The sequence below is a fragment of the Bombina bombina genome, chromosome 1 (genome assembly GCF_027579735.1).
Source record: "Bombina bombina isolate aBomBom1 chromosome 1, aBomBom1.pri, whole genome shotgun sequence".
Taxonomy (NCBI): Eukaryota; Metazoa; Chordata; class Amphibia; order Anura; family Bombinatoridae; genus Bombina; species Bombina bombina.
In genome coordinates, this window is record NC_069499.1 from 1,450,777,405 (window position 1) to 1,450,791,690 (window position 14,286).

The following is a 14,286-nucleotide window of genomic DNA, read 5'->3' on the forward strand; positions in this document are numbered from 1 at the left end:
GCAGGACTGTAATTATAGGAGCCAGCCCATTTTTAGTTCAGCACCTGGGTAGCGCTTGCTTATTGGTGGCTACATTAAGTACTACCCAGGTGCTGAACCAAAAATGGCACTTTTAGTTTTCAGGACTGTAAAATCCACAATGTTCAGACTTAAATTACAAGAAAAATAGGCAAAATAAATAAGGAAAGTATATTGCAAAGTTGTTTTCTTTCATAATTCAGACTGAGAATATACTTTTAAATTACTTTCCATTTACTTCTATTATTTAACTTGCTTCATTCTCTTGATATACTTTGTTGAAGAAGCAGTAATGCACTACTGGGAGCTAGCTGAGCACATTGGATGAGCAAATAACATGAGGCTTATATGGTCAGCCACCAATCAGCAGCTCCTAGGTATCCTTTTCAACAAAGGATACCAATAGAACAAAGACAAGTTAGATAATACAAGAACATTGAAAAGATGTTTAAAAACAAATGTTTTAGTTGAATCTTGAAAGAAAAAAAATTGTGTTTCATGTCCCTTTAAAGGTGAGCGGAATGCTTTAAGGGAGGTGCTCTCATCTCTCTGGGACTTCCAGGTTCTGTCTTTTTCTTATAGTATTCAGTGAATTTAACCCCTGTGAAGTCTGCACTATACTTTCTCTTTAAGCAGGAAAATCTTTTATCATAAGGCCCCTAGTGACACGCCCCATAAAGTTAATTCGATGTATGTTTCACCATTGAATTGCAGCTTTTTCAAGAATCAAAATGGTTCATGTCCCTTTAATTCTGTCATATTTTCTAGTCTTAGGGTGTCAGTGTTACTGAATCTCACTGACCATGAACAAAGAAAAGATAAACATGTCTCAGAGGATCTCACGTATTGGAGATTCTCTACCTACTGACTGGAGAGGTAAGAAGATGTCATATTGAATCTATGTTATCTCCTGCTATGAATATGTTATTTTCCTAGAAAGAAAGAATCTGTGATACAATGAGGCAAAGAAACATATCTATACACTTACTGATACTGTCACCTTGTTATGTTACTATGTATCTATATCACCTCTCAGACAGCAGCAGCTGTGCACACTGTGTATATACAGAGATACATACATATCTATACACTTACTGATACTGTCATCTTGTTATGTTACTATGTATCTATATCACCTCTCAGACAGGAGCAGCTGTGCACACTGTGTATATACAGAGATACATACATATCTATACACTTACTGATACTGTCATCTTGTTATGTTACTATGTATCTATATCACCTCTCAGACAGCAGCAGCTGTGCACACTGTGTATATACAGAGATACATACATATCTATACACTTACTGATACTGTCATCTTGTTATGTTACTATGTATCTATATCACCTCTCAGGCAGGAGCAGATGTGCACACTCTGTATATACAGAGATACATACATATCTATACAATTACTGATACTGTCACCTTGTTATGTTACTATGTATCTATATCACCTCTCAGACAGGAGCAGATGTGCACACTGGGTATATACAGAGATACATACATATCTATACACTTACTGATACTGTCACCTTGTTATGTTACTATGTATCTATATCACCTCTCAGACAGGAGCAGCTGTGCACACTGTGTATATACAGAGATACATACATATCTATACACTTACTGATACTGTTACCTTGTTATGATACTATGTATCTATATCACCTCTCAGACAGGAGCAGCTGTGCACACTGTGTATATACAGAGATACATACATATCTATACACTTACTGATACTGTCACCTTGTTATTTTACTATGTATCTATATCACCTCTCAGACAGAAGCAGCTGTGCACACTGTGTATATAAAGAGATACATACATATCTATACACTTACTGATACTGTCACCTTGTTATGTTACTATGTATCTATATCACCTCTCAGACAGGACCAGCTGTGCACACTGTGTATACAGAGATACATACATATCTATACATTTACTGATACTGTCACCTTGTTATGTTACTATATCACCTCTCAGGCAGGAGCAGATGTGCACACTGTGTATATACAGAGATACATACATATCTATACACTTACTGATACTGTCACCTTGTTATGTTACTATGTATCTATATCACCTCAGACAGGAGCAGCTGTGCACACTGTGTATATACAGAGATACATACATATCTATATACTTACTGATACTGTCACCTTGTTATGTTACTATATCACCTCTCAGACAGGAGCAGCTCTGCACACTGTGTATATACAGAGATACATACATATCTATACACTTACTGATAATGTCACCTTGTTATGTTACTATGTATCTATATCACTTCTCAGACAGCAGATGTGCACACTGTGTATATACAGAGATACATACATATCTATACACTAACTGATACTGTCACCTTGTTATGTTACTATGTATCTATATCACCTCTCAGACAGGAGCAGCTGTGCACACTGTGTATACAGAGATACATACATATCTATACACTTACTGATACTGTCACCTTGTTATGTTATTATATCACCTCTCAGGCAGGAGCAGATGTGCACACTGTGTATATACAGAGATACATAAATATCTATACACTTACTGATACTGTCACCTTGTTATGTTACTATGTATCTATATCACCTCTCAGACAGGAGCAGTTGTGCACACTGTGTATATACAGAGATACATACATATCTATACACTTACTGATACTGTCACCTTGTTATGTTACTATGTATCTATATCACTTCTCAGACAGCAGCTGTGCACACTGTGTATATACAGAGATACATACATATCTATACACTTACTGATACTGTCACCTTGTTATGTTACTATGTATCTATATCACCTCTCAGACAGGAGCAGCTGTGCACACTGTGTATATACAGAGATACATACATATCTATACACTTACTGATACTGTCACCTTGTTATGTTACTATGTATCTATATCACCTCTCAGACAGGAGCAGCTGTGCACACTGTGTATATACAGAGATACCTACATATCTATACACTTACTGATACTGTCACCTTGTTATGTTACTATATCACCTCTCATACAGGAGCAGCTGTGCACACTGTGTATATACAGAGATACATACATATCTATATACTTACTGATACTGTCACCTTGTTATGTTACTATATCACGTCTCATACAGGAGCAGCTGTGCACAATGTGTATATACAGAGATACATACATATCTATATACTTACTGATACTGTCACCTTGTTATGTTACTTTGTATCTATATCACCTCTCAGACAGGAGCAGCTGTGCACACTCTGTATATACAGAGATACATACATATCTATACACTTACTGATACTGTCACCTTGTTATGTTACTATGTATCTATATCACCTCTCAGACAGCAGCAGCTGTGCACACTGGGTATATACAGAGATACATACATATCTATACACTTACTGATACTGTCATCCTGTTATGTTACTATGTATCTATATCACCTCTCAGACAGGAGCAGATGTGCACACTGTGTATATACAGAGATACATAGATATCTATACACTTACTGATACTGTCACCTTGTTATGTTACTATGTATCTATATCACCTCTCAGACAGGAGCAGATGTGCACACTGTGTATATACAGAGATACATACATATCTATACACTTACTGATAATGTCACCTTGTTATGTTACTATGTATCTATATCACCTCTCAGACAGGAGCAGATGTGCACACTGTGTATATACAGAGATACATACATATCTATACACTTACTGATACTGTCACCTTGTTATGTTACTATGTATCTATATCACCTCTCAGGCAGGAGCAGCTGTGCACACTGTGTATATACAGAGATACATACATATCTATACACTTACTGATACTGTCACCTTGTTATGTTACTATGTATCTATATCACCTCTCAGACAGGAGCAGCTGTGCACACTGTGTATATACAGAGATACATACATATCTATACACTTACTGATACTGTCACCTTGTTATGTTACTATGTATCTATATCACCTCTCAGACAGGAGCAGCTGTGCACACTGTGTATATACAGAGATACATACATATCTATACACTTACTGATACTGTCACCTTGTTATGTTACTATATCACCTCTCAGGCAGGAGCAGCTGTGCACACTGGGTATATACAGATATACATACATATCTATACACTTACTGATACTGTCATCTTGTTATGTTACTATGTATCTATGTCACCTCTCAGACAGGAGCAGATGTGCACACTGGGTATATACAGAGATACATACATATCTATACACTTACTGATACTGTCACCTTGTTATGTTACTATGTATCTATATCACCTCTCAGACAGGAGCAGATGTGCACACTGTGTATATACAGAGATACATACATATCTATGCACTTACTGATAATCTCACCTTGTTATGTTACTATGTATCTATATCACCTCTCAGACAGCAGCCGTGCACACTGTGTATATACAGAGATACATACATATCTATACACTTACTGATACTGTCACCTTGTTATGTTACTATATCACCTCTCAGGCAGGAGCAGCTGTGCACACTGGGTATATACAGATATACATACATATCTATACACTTACTGATACTGTCATCTTGTTATGTTACTATGTATCTATGTCACCTCTCAGACAGGAGCAGATGTGCACACTGGGTATATACAGAGATACATACATATCTATACAATTACTGATACTGTCACCTTGTTATGTTACTATGTATCTATATCACCTCTCAGACAGCAGCTGTACACACTGTGTATATACAGAGATACATACATATCTATACACTTACTGATACTGTCATCTTGTTAAGTTACTATGTATCTATATCACCTCTCAGACAGGAGCAGCTGTGCACACTGTGTATATACAGAGATACATACATATCTATATACTTAATGATACTGTCACCTTGTTATGTTACTATGTATCTATATCACCTCTCAGACAGGAGCAGATGTGCACACTGTGTATATACTGAGATACATACATATCTATACACTTACTGATACTGTCACCTTGTTATGTTACTATGTATCTATATCACCTCTCAGACAGGAGTAGCTGTGCACACTGTGTATATACAGAGATACATACATATCTATACACTTACTGATACTGTCACCTTGTTAAGTTACTATGTATCTATATCACCTCTCAGACAGAAGCAGCTGTGCACACTGTGTATATACAGAGATACATACATATCTATATACTTACTGATACTGTCACCTTGTTATGTTACTATGTATCTATATCACCTCTCAGACAGGAGCAGATGTGCACACTGTGTATATACAGAGATACATACATATCTATACACTTACTGATACTGTTACCTTGTTATGTTACTATGTATCTATATCACCTCTCAGACAGAAGCAGCTGTGCACACTGTGTATATACAGAGATACATACATATCTATATACTTACTGATACTGTCACCTTGTTATGTTACTATGTATCTATATCACCTCTCAGACAGGAGCAGCTGTGCACACTCTGTATATACAGAGATACATACATATCTATACACTTACTGATACTGTCACCTTGTTATGTTACTATGTATCTATATCACCTCTCAGACAGGAGCAGATGTGCACACTGGGTATATACAGAGATACATACATATCTATACACTTACTGATACTGTCACCTTGTTATCTTACTATATCGAAAAGATGTTGAACAGTATGTCTCACTCCAGATATAGCCTCCTTCACTAGTGTGGTCTTCTCACAAATGACTACACCATAAGTTTTAGAAAAAAGAGAGTGGGATAAGAAGGGGCGCTGAAATAGCAATCTGGATATTGATATCTCTAAATAGTGATAAGGTGCAATAAATTGATTTAATTTAAATTGTGATTAATACTATTTAAACTATTTTGTAAAAATAATAATTAATAATTTATATGATGATAGATCTAACTGAAGTGATAATAATTACTAAAAAAAAAACTAAATTTGTTATGAGGTTCAAATTGGTGATTCTTAATTGTGATTATTTATTAATGACAGTGTCCCTTTAAATCTGTGTGCAAATGAAATTGTGAAAAAATGTTCTAGAGAATGATATTGTGTATAAATGTCATGGGATTGGTGGCTAAACCGTGAAGGGGGTGTATAGTGTCCAAGGTTTTAAGTGAATGTGTTAAAAGTGAATAGTTAGCCTGATGTCTAGGGGAACTTATCGTTATCCTGTGTGCATATGTAATAAACAATGGGGTATAAAGTAAATATCTAAATAAAAAATAATAAAAAAGACCATATATAGAAAATTTACTAGTTTATTAAACACAAAAATACAATAATACTATTGAACTAGCTCGAATCTTAAAATTAATTAACACCGGTGTTAAAATATACTAAATATATATATATATATATATATATATATATATATATATATATATATATATATATATATATATATATATATATAGCGCTAAAAATAGTTCATAGTTGAGGATAAAAAATAGAGCAGCAAGCAATCAATTAATAAAGGCTAAACAGCAGAGATAAATTACCTTAAAAAATAACTCATTCTAAAAAACATCAGTGATAACCTTGTATCACTCTGGAGTTCAAGTATAAGATAAAGTTAACTATAACACCATTAAGAACCAGTGTAACGGTCTCCCTTGAGGTAGTGACAACCTGTTTCCAATTTTTTAAAAATAGCAAGTGTCGCAGTGGACACACTGTAGCAAGATTTTCAGAGTAATCCTTTATGTAACTGTTATTAACCAGAGGACTTTATAGAAAAGAAATAGTCCAAGATATCTCCTTTGATATTCACCTGCCGGTTATTCTTCAGTATTCCTAAAGTTAGGTTCTATCACAGTACCTTTATATAGGTTTTTCTTTCCTCCGTATATCTTTTCCTTGTCGTTGGTGTTCCGTTTGTTAGACTGACTGTAGGGTCACATGGGTTCCGTGAACCAATAGCTTCAGGTCCTTGTTTGAAATAAGTGTGTGCACTGTTTTTCTTTTGATAATCTTTGTGTATATGGCTCCTCTCGCTGTACCAATACTAACTGAGGTTTATTATTTCAAACTTCAAGTTAGATGCAGCGGTCCTGGGTGCCTAGTTCAGTAGTAGCAGCTGTAGGGCTAGATCAACGCGTATCGGCATCAGAGCCTTTTTCAAGATGCCCGTCGGCTCATTTGTGTCTCCTTTTAAACTCCCTTTTTTCACAATTTCATTTTCACACAGATTTAAAGGGACACTGTCATTAATAAATAATCACAATTGAGAATCACCAATTTGAACCTCATAACAAATTTTGTTTTTTTAGTAATTATTATTACTTCAGTTAGATCTATCATCATATAAATTACAAATTAATTATTATTTTTACAAAATAGTTTAAATAGTATTAATCACAATTTAAATTAAATCAATTTATTGCACCTTATCACTATTTAGAGATATCAATATCCAGATTGCTATTTCAGCGCCCCTTCTTATCCCACTCTCTTTTATCTTACTATATCACCTCTCAGACATGAGCAGCTGTGCACACTGTGTATATACAGAGATACATACATATCTATACACTTACTGATACTGTCACCTTGTTATGTTACTATGTATCTATATCACCTCTCAGACAGGAGCAGATGTGCACACTGTGTATATACAGAGATACATACATATCTATACACTTACTGATACTGTCACCTTGTTATGTTACTATGTATCTATATCACCTCTCAGACAGGAGCAGCTGTGCACACTCTGTATATACAGAGATACATACATACATATCTATACACTTACTGATACTGTCACCTTGTTATGTTATTATATCACCTCTCAGGCAGGAGCAGATGTGCACACTGTGTATATACAGAGATACATACATATCTATATACTTACTGATACTGTCACCTTGTTATGTTACTATGTATCTATATCACCTCTCAGACAGCAGCAGCTGTGCACACTGTGTATATACAGAGATACATACATATCTATATACTTACTGATACTATCATCTTATGTTACTATGTATCTATATCACCTCTCAGACAGGAGCAGCTGTGCACACTCTGTATATACAGAGATACATATATATCTATACACTTACTGATACTGTCACCTTGTTATGTTACTATGTATCTATATCACCTCAGACAGGAGCAGCTGTGCACACTGTGTATATACAGAGTTACATACATATCTATACACTTACTGATACTGTCACCTTGTTATGTTACTATGTATCTATATCACCTCTCAGACAGGAGCAGCTGTGCACACTGTGTATATACAGAGATACATACATATCTATACACTTACTGATACTGTCACCTTGTTAAGTTACTATGTATCTATATCACGTCTCAGACAGGAGCAGCTGTGCACACTGTGTATATACAGAGATACATACATATCTATATACTTACTGATACTGTCATCTTGTTAAGTTACTATGTATCTATATCACCTCTCAGACAGCAGCTGTGCACACTGTGTATATACAGAGATACATACATATCTATACATTTACTGATACTGTCATCTTGTTAAGTTACTATGTATCTATATCACCTCTCAGACAGCAGCTGTGCACACTGTGTGTATACAGAGATACATACATATCTATACACTTACTGATACTGTCACCTTGTTATGTTACTATGTATCTATATCACCTCTCAGACAGGAGCAGATGTGCACACTGGGTATATACAGAGATACATACATATCTATACAATTACTGAGACTGTCACCTTGTTATGTTACTATGTATTTCTCTATCACCTCTCAGACAGGAGCAGATGTGCACACTGTGTATATACAGAGATACAAACTTACTGACACACTCACCCCCTTCTGTTTCTCTTTGATCTCTCTATCCACTCTCCTCTCCTCCTGAAACGCAGAAAAGGCAGGAAACAGGAAAAGAAAATCTGGACTACATTTCCTATAATGCTTTGCTAAGTTATGAACAACAACCAATCAGAATTTAAGGGGTGTGGTTTGAAGCAAAACACTTCTTTATATTGACAATGGTGGATGAAAGGTACGTGGATCTGAAACAATAAAGAAAGATAATAAACTACACATATAAACATACATACACACACACACTGTCACACATACTCACACACATATAAACATACATACACACACTGTCACACATACACGCACACACACATATAAACACACACACATATAAACACACACACACATATAAACGCACAAACACACATATAAACATACAAACACGCACACACTGTCACACATACATGCACACACACACACATATAAACATACAAACACACATATAAACATACATACACACACACACTGTCACACATACATGCACACACACACACATATAAACATACAAACACACATATAAACATGCATACACACACTGTCACACATATAAACACACAAATACACACACATATAAACACACAAATACACACACATATAAACACACAAATACACACACATATAAACACACACACACACATATAAACCTACAAACACACACACACTGTCACACATACACGCACACACACACACATATAAACATACAAACACTTACACACATACATAAACATACAAACACACACTGTCACACATACACATGCACATACACACATATAAACATACACCAAGGTTCTGGAAATGAAAGGACTCCAATTTTTCCAACACAAAATTGGAGTTCTTTCATTTTCAAAACCTTCTGGACTGACATTGAATTGATGGATTGCACATTGGAGCAAGCGCCCCTCTAACCAAACCATATCTACTAATAGTTTGCTGGGAGAAACTGTGGGAGGCAGCGGCTCCGCTCCAGAAGGGGAGTATTTGTTTTTACCATTCATTTTTACAATTATTTTTATATAATCAATTGTTTGTATTTTTCCAAACATACACATACACATGCACGCACACACATATAAACATACAAACACACACACACACACACTGTCACACATGCACACACACACACATAAACATACAAACACACACTGTCACACATACACAGGCACAGACACACATAAACATACACATACAGATGTATACATGCACACACTCAAACACATACACAAACACATGCACACACACATACATAGACAAATATACACATGCACAAACTCAAACACATACACACACAGACACATACACATCGACACACACATGCAAACACACACAAACATAATCACACACACACATACATGCACATGTACACACACGCATGCACATGTACACACACACACAATTGATGACATGTTTGAAGTTAAAGGGACATGCAACAATTTTGCAACACATACAATTTTAAACAACTTTCTAATGTATTTCTATTATAAAATGTTCTTCATTCTCTTGGTATCTTTTATTGAAAAGGGTTATGAACATGCATGTGTCTAGAGCACTTTATGGCAGTAATTTTGCTAGAATGTCTTTCATTTGCAAGAGCACAAGATGGCAGCACTGTTTTATGTGCTCCATAATCCTACCTAGGTATCTCTTCAACAAAGAATATAATGGGAACAAAGCAAATTTTACAATAGAAGTAAATTTGATTTTTTTTATGTGCTGTTTGAATCACAAAATAAGATGTTGGGGTTTCGTATCCCTTTAATAATTTTCTATCATTGTGTGTTAAAAATAATTAAAGGGATATTGTAAAGAAACAAATTACTTGTTCTAAATTGTTCGAGCATCTCTTTTTTTTGAGGGGGGGGATGAAGGAGAGAAGTGTGGTCGGTGGGGTAACATAATGCCCCCTCCCTAAACACAGTGCAATTGGACAATTGTATAATAAATAAGTGCATAATAAAAAGACAATGCAATAACAGTCTGAATTTCAAATAAACAGTAGATTTGTTTCTCTCTTAAAATTGCTCTCTTTCTGAATTATGAAAGTTTAATTTTGACTTTAATGTCTATTTAAACTCTTAACTGATCCCTAGGCCCTGCCCTTACACCACATAAGTCCTGCTATATATTTGTAACAGCGTTTATGCCTGTTGGTTACCAGTACAAAGCAATTGGTGCTCCCTTCCGGTAATCACCTCACCTCTTGCCCTCCCTAGGGGGTACCAAACCCCAAAAGAGCGGAACTCTGGGGTAAAGGGCTATAGGTTAGTGGGTTTCCGTGGTGAGCGGCAGTTTCAAGGTCCCGGCCAGCTGGAGAGGGTTTAGGTGGTGAGAGATCAGCTCTTCCATGAGGAGGTACAGATAGCAAAAGAAATAAAACCAAATGTTTGGTAGATCGCGAATGCTCTCAAATGTCCAAATCCATTGAGAGAATGGAGGGGGCTAGGTAGTAGGGGGTGGAGGTTTACCCTTGGCAGCTCCCCCCTTCCATTCCGGCAGACTCGGCCAGATCCACACACAGGTTGGCCTGGGGATGTCCGGGATGCTATTCTAATTCAGTTTGCTGGGAAAGTCCGTCAGCATTTCCATTGCTTTTTCCTGGCCTGTATTGGATGGTAAAGTTAAAGGGTTGCAAGGCTAAACTCCACCGCAACAGGCGTCCATTGTCCCCAGCAATTCGGTTGAGCCAAACCAAGGGGTTGTGGTCCGTGGTTGAGCCAAACCAGGGCCAGGCACTCTTTCTCCACTGCTGCACTGTAGTTGGGGACAAACTTGCGGTAGTACCCTGCGGTCCCTAGGAAAGCTAAGACCGGGGTCTTGGTCTTGGGGGTTGGCCAGTTCATGACTGCCTCAATTTTGGCCAGATTCCCGCAGCCCACTCGGTGTCCAAGGTACTGGACCTCTGAGAGCCCTATCGTACATTTGTCGGGCTTCAGGGTCAGACCGGCGGCCCTGATGCGGTCTAGAATGACACGTAGGTGGACCAGATGGTCCTACCAGGTGTCGCTGTAGATCACAATATCATCCAGGTAGGTGCAGGCATAATACTGTAGGTCATCCAGGAGGTGATCTACCATCCTCTGGAAGGTCAACGGATCATTCTTCATCCCAAACAGCATGACCTTAAACTGGTATATGCCAAAGGGTCTAGGGTGGTCAGGAAGATGGGGTAGGTATCGGTCATGGTTCGGTCATTGTGCCTACGGTAGTCTATGCAGAATCTGGTGGTCCCGTCCCGCTTGGGTACCAGTACCACCGGGGAGACCGAGGGACTGTTGGACGGTTTAATGACACCTAGGTCCAGCATTTCCCTGAGCTCGCTGTGCATACTTTCCCTAACTGCCCCAGGAACCCAGTATGCCGGCTGACACCACTGACCACTGACCGCCGTGGTGTACTCAGGCGTAGTGGAGAAGATGTCTCGCCGGTTCCCTAGCATCTGTCAGACTTGCTCCTTCTGCATAGTTGTGTCCAGCTGTATGTCCTCTACGCCTGGGGGCATCCTATCTTGCTCTGGGAGCTCCGGCATGGGAAGCCTCTCTGAGTCCTCCATAGCTGGAGCACAGATGGCGGCTACGTGCCCAGCTCTTTCCTGGTATGCCTTTAGCATGTTCACATGAAGGGTCCAGCAGACCCGGTCATCTGAGCATTTGGCTACCAGATAGGTTGTGTTATTCAGCTGCTCTACCACTTGGTAGGGTCCCTGCAAGGAGGCCTGTAGCTTGTCTGTTTTGACAGGCTTCAAGGCCAGGACCTTATGCTCCACTGCCAGGGTCCGGTTACAGGCATTCCAGTCATACCACCGCTTCTGCCTACCTTGAGTGAGCTGCAGGTTCTCTCGCACCCTCTTGGCGAGGTCCTTCAGTTGGTCCCTGAATTCTAGAACATATGCCACAATGGAGTGTCCCTCATCCCTCGCTAACCCTTCTCAGTGGGCTCTCAATAGGTCTATGGGTCCCCTCACTCTCCGGCCAAACACTAATTCAAAGGGGGAGAACCCAGTGGATTCCTGGGGCACCTCTCGGTATACAAACAGGAGGTGTGGCAGGTACCTCTCCCAGTCCTTGTGAGAGGCCATGAACGTCCTAAGCAATTGCGTCAGGGTCCAGTCGAACCTCTCACACAACCAATTAGTCTAGTGGTGGTATGGAGCGCTGTACAGGGGTTTTATCCAGGAAAGTCTCCATAGTTGCTGGATGAGCTCGGCAGTGAACTGGGTTCCTTGGTCGGAGATCACTTCCCGGGGGAAAACCTACACTGGCAAATATCCGGAGCAGCGCATCTGCCACTGTCTCTGCCTGGACATTAGACAGAGGGATTGCCTCTGGGTACCGGGTGGCATAATCTACCACTGTCCGTATTTAATTTTTCCCGGAGGGGCTGGGATGGGACAATGGACCAATAATATCTACAGCTTCCCTGCTGAAGGGCTCGTCAATAATGGGGAGAGGGTGTAAGGAGGCTTTGGAATGGTCCCCAGTCTTTCCTACTCTCTGGCACACGGCACAGCAATACTGCCTAATATCCCCTGTAACCCCTGGCCAAAAGAATGTCTGGGTCAGTCGATGATGGGTCAGAGAGATTTCTAGATGTCCTGCTAGGATAATGTCATGCCCTATATGCAGCATGTCGTACACATATTTCTGTGGTACCACCATCTGGCATTTGGGAAACAGCCCTTTCTTTCTCTCTGCAATCATGTACAGGAGCCCTCACTCCCTCTCAAAACGGTCCCTACCTGGTCACGTTAAGGAGCTAGGGTCGGGTTGCTCAATGTCTCCTGGGCAAAGTCAGTGGGGGACGCCCAGGAGATCTGGTCAGTGGGCAGGGCAGGAGTCGGGGCAAAGGGCGTCCGGATTGCTGGTGGGTGGTGACAGGACAAGCATCCGTGGGGTTATCCCACACAGAGGCTGAAGCAAGCTGGCCAAGGTCATTTCCTAACAAGACCTCGGCGGGCAGATGGCTCATGATCCCTACTTCCATAGCATGGGAACCAGCACCCAAATCTAGGTGCACCCGTGCAGTAGGTATCCGAAGTACTGTAATCCCAGCCACACAAACTGTAAAGAGATTTTCCTTTTTGTTCCGAGTTGGGGACCAGGTGTGGCTGGATGTGACGAATCACGCATTCTCAGCTTCACAATAGAGGGGTGTGGGCATGAAGGGGTTAATGGCACACAGCTCTGGTTCCCTTATCCTTGCAACTCTGCAAAAGGACCTTTAAAAGAGACACCACATTAACCAAATCTGACCCACACTGCTCTAATAATTTCCCTGCTGCCACCACCAAAACATTTAAATTAAAGGGGAGTTCTGGGGAACCCCTAAAAACTCACACTATTTAATACTTAGGTAAAGTGCCTTTAACCTTGTCTCAACAGGAGTGTGAATTCATATATATTAGAGCCCAAAGACAGAATTAGATTTTCTATGTGTTTAA

At 39.3% G+C, this 14,286-nt stretch overlaps 1 protein-coding gene across 3 annotated transcripts in view; it reads right to left on the bottom strand.

Moving 5' to 3' along the window:
- LOC128652675 (myb/SANT-like DNA-binding domain-containing protein 4) overlaps positions 1–8,930 on the bottom strand; it is a 42,012-nt gene extending 33,082 nt beyond the window's left edge. The window contains exon 1 of one of the 3 annotated variants that reach the window (XM_053705611.1): positions 8,835–8,930. The gene's annotated coding sequence lies outside the window, so the exon portion shown is untranslated. The remainder of the gene's footprint in view (positions 1–8,834) is intronic. The other 2 variants (XM_053705605.1, XM_053705617.1) reach the window with 2 other exon arrangements.
- Positions 8,931–14,286: the final 5,356 nt, after the last annotated feature.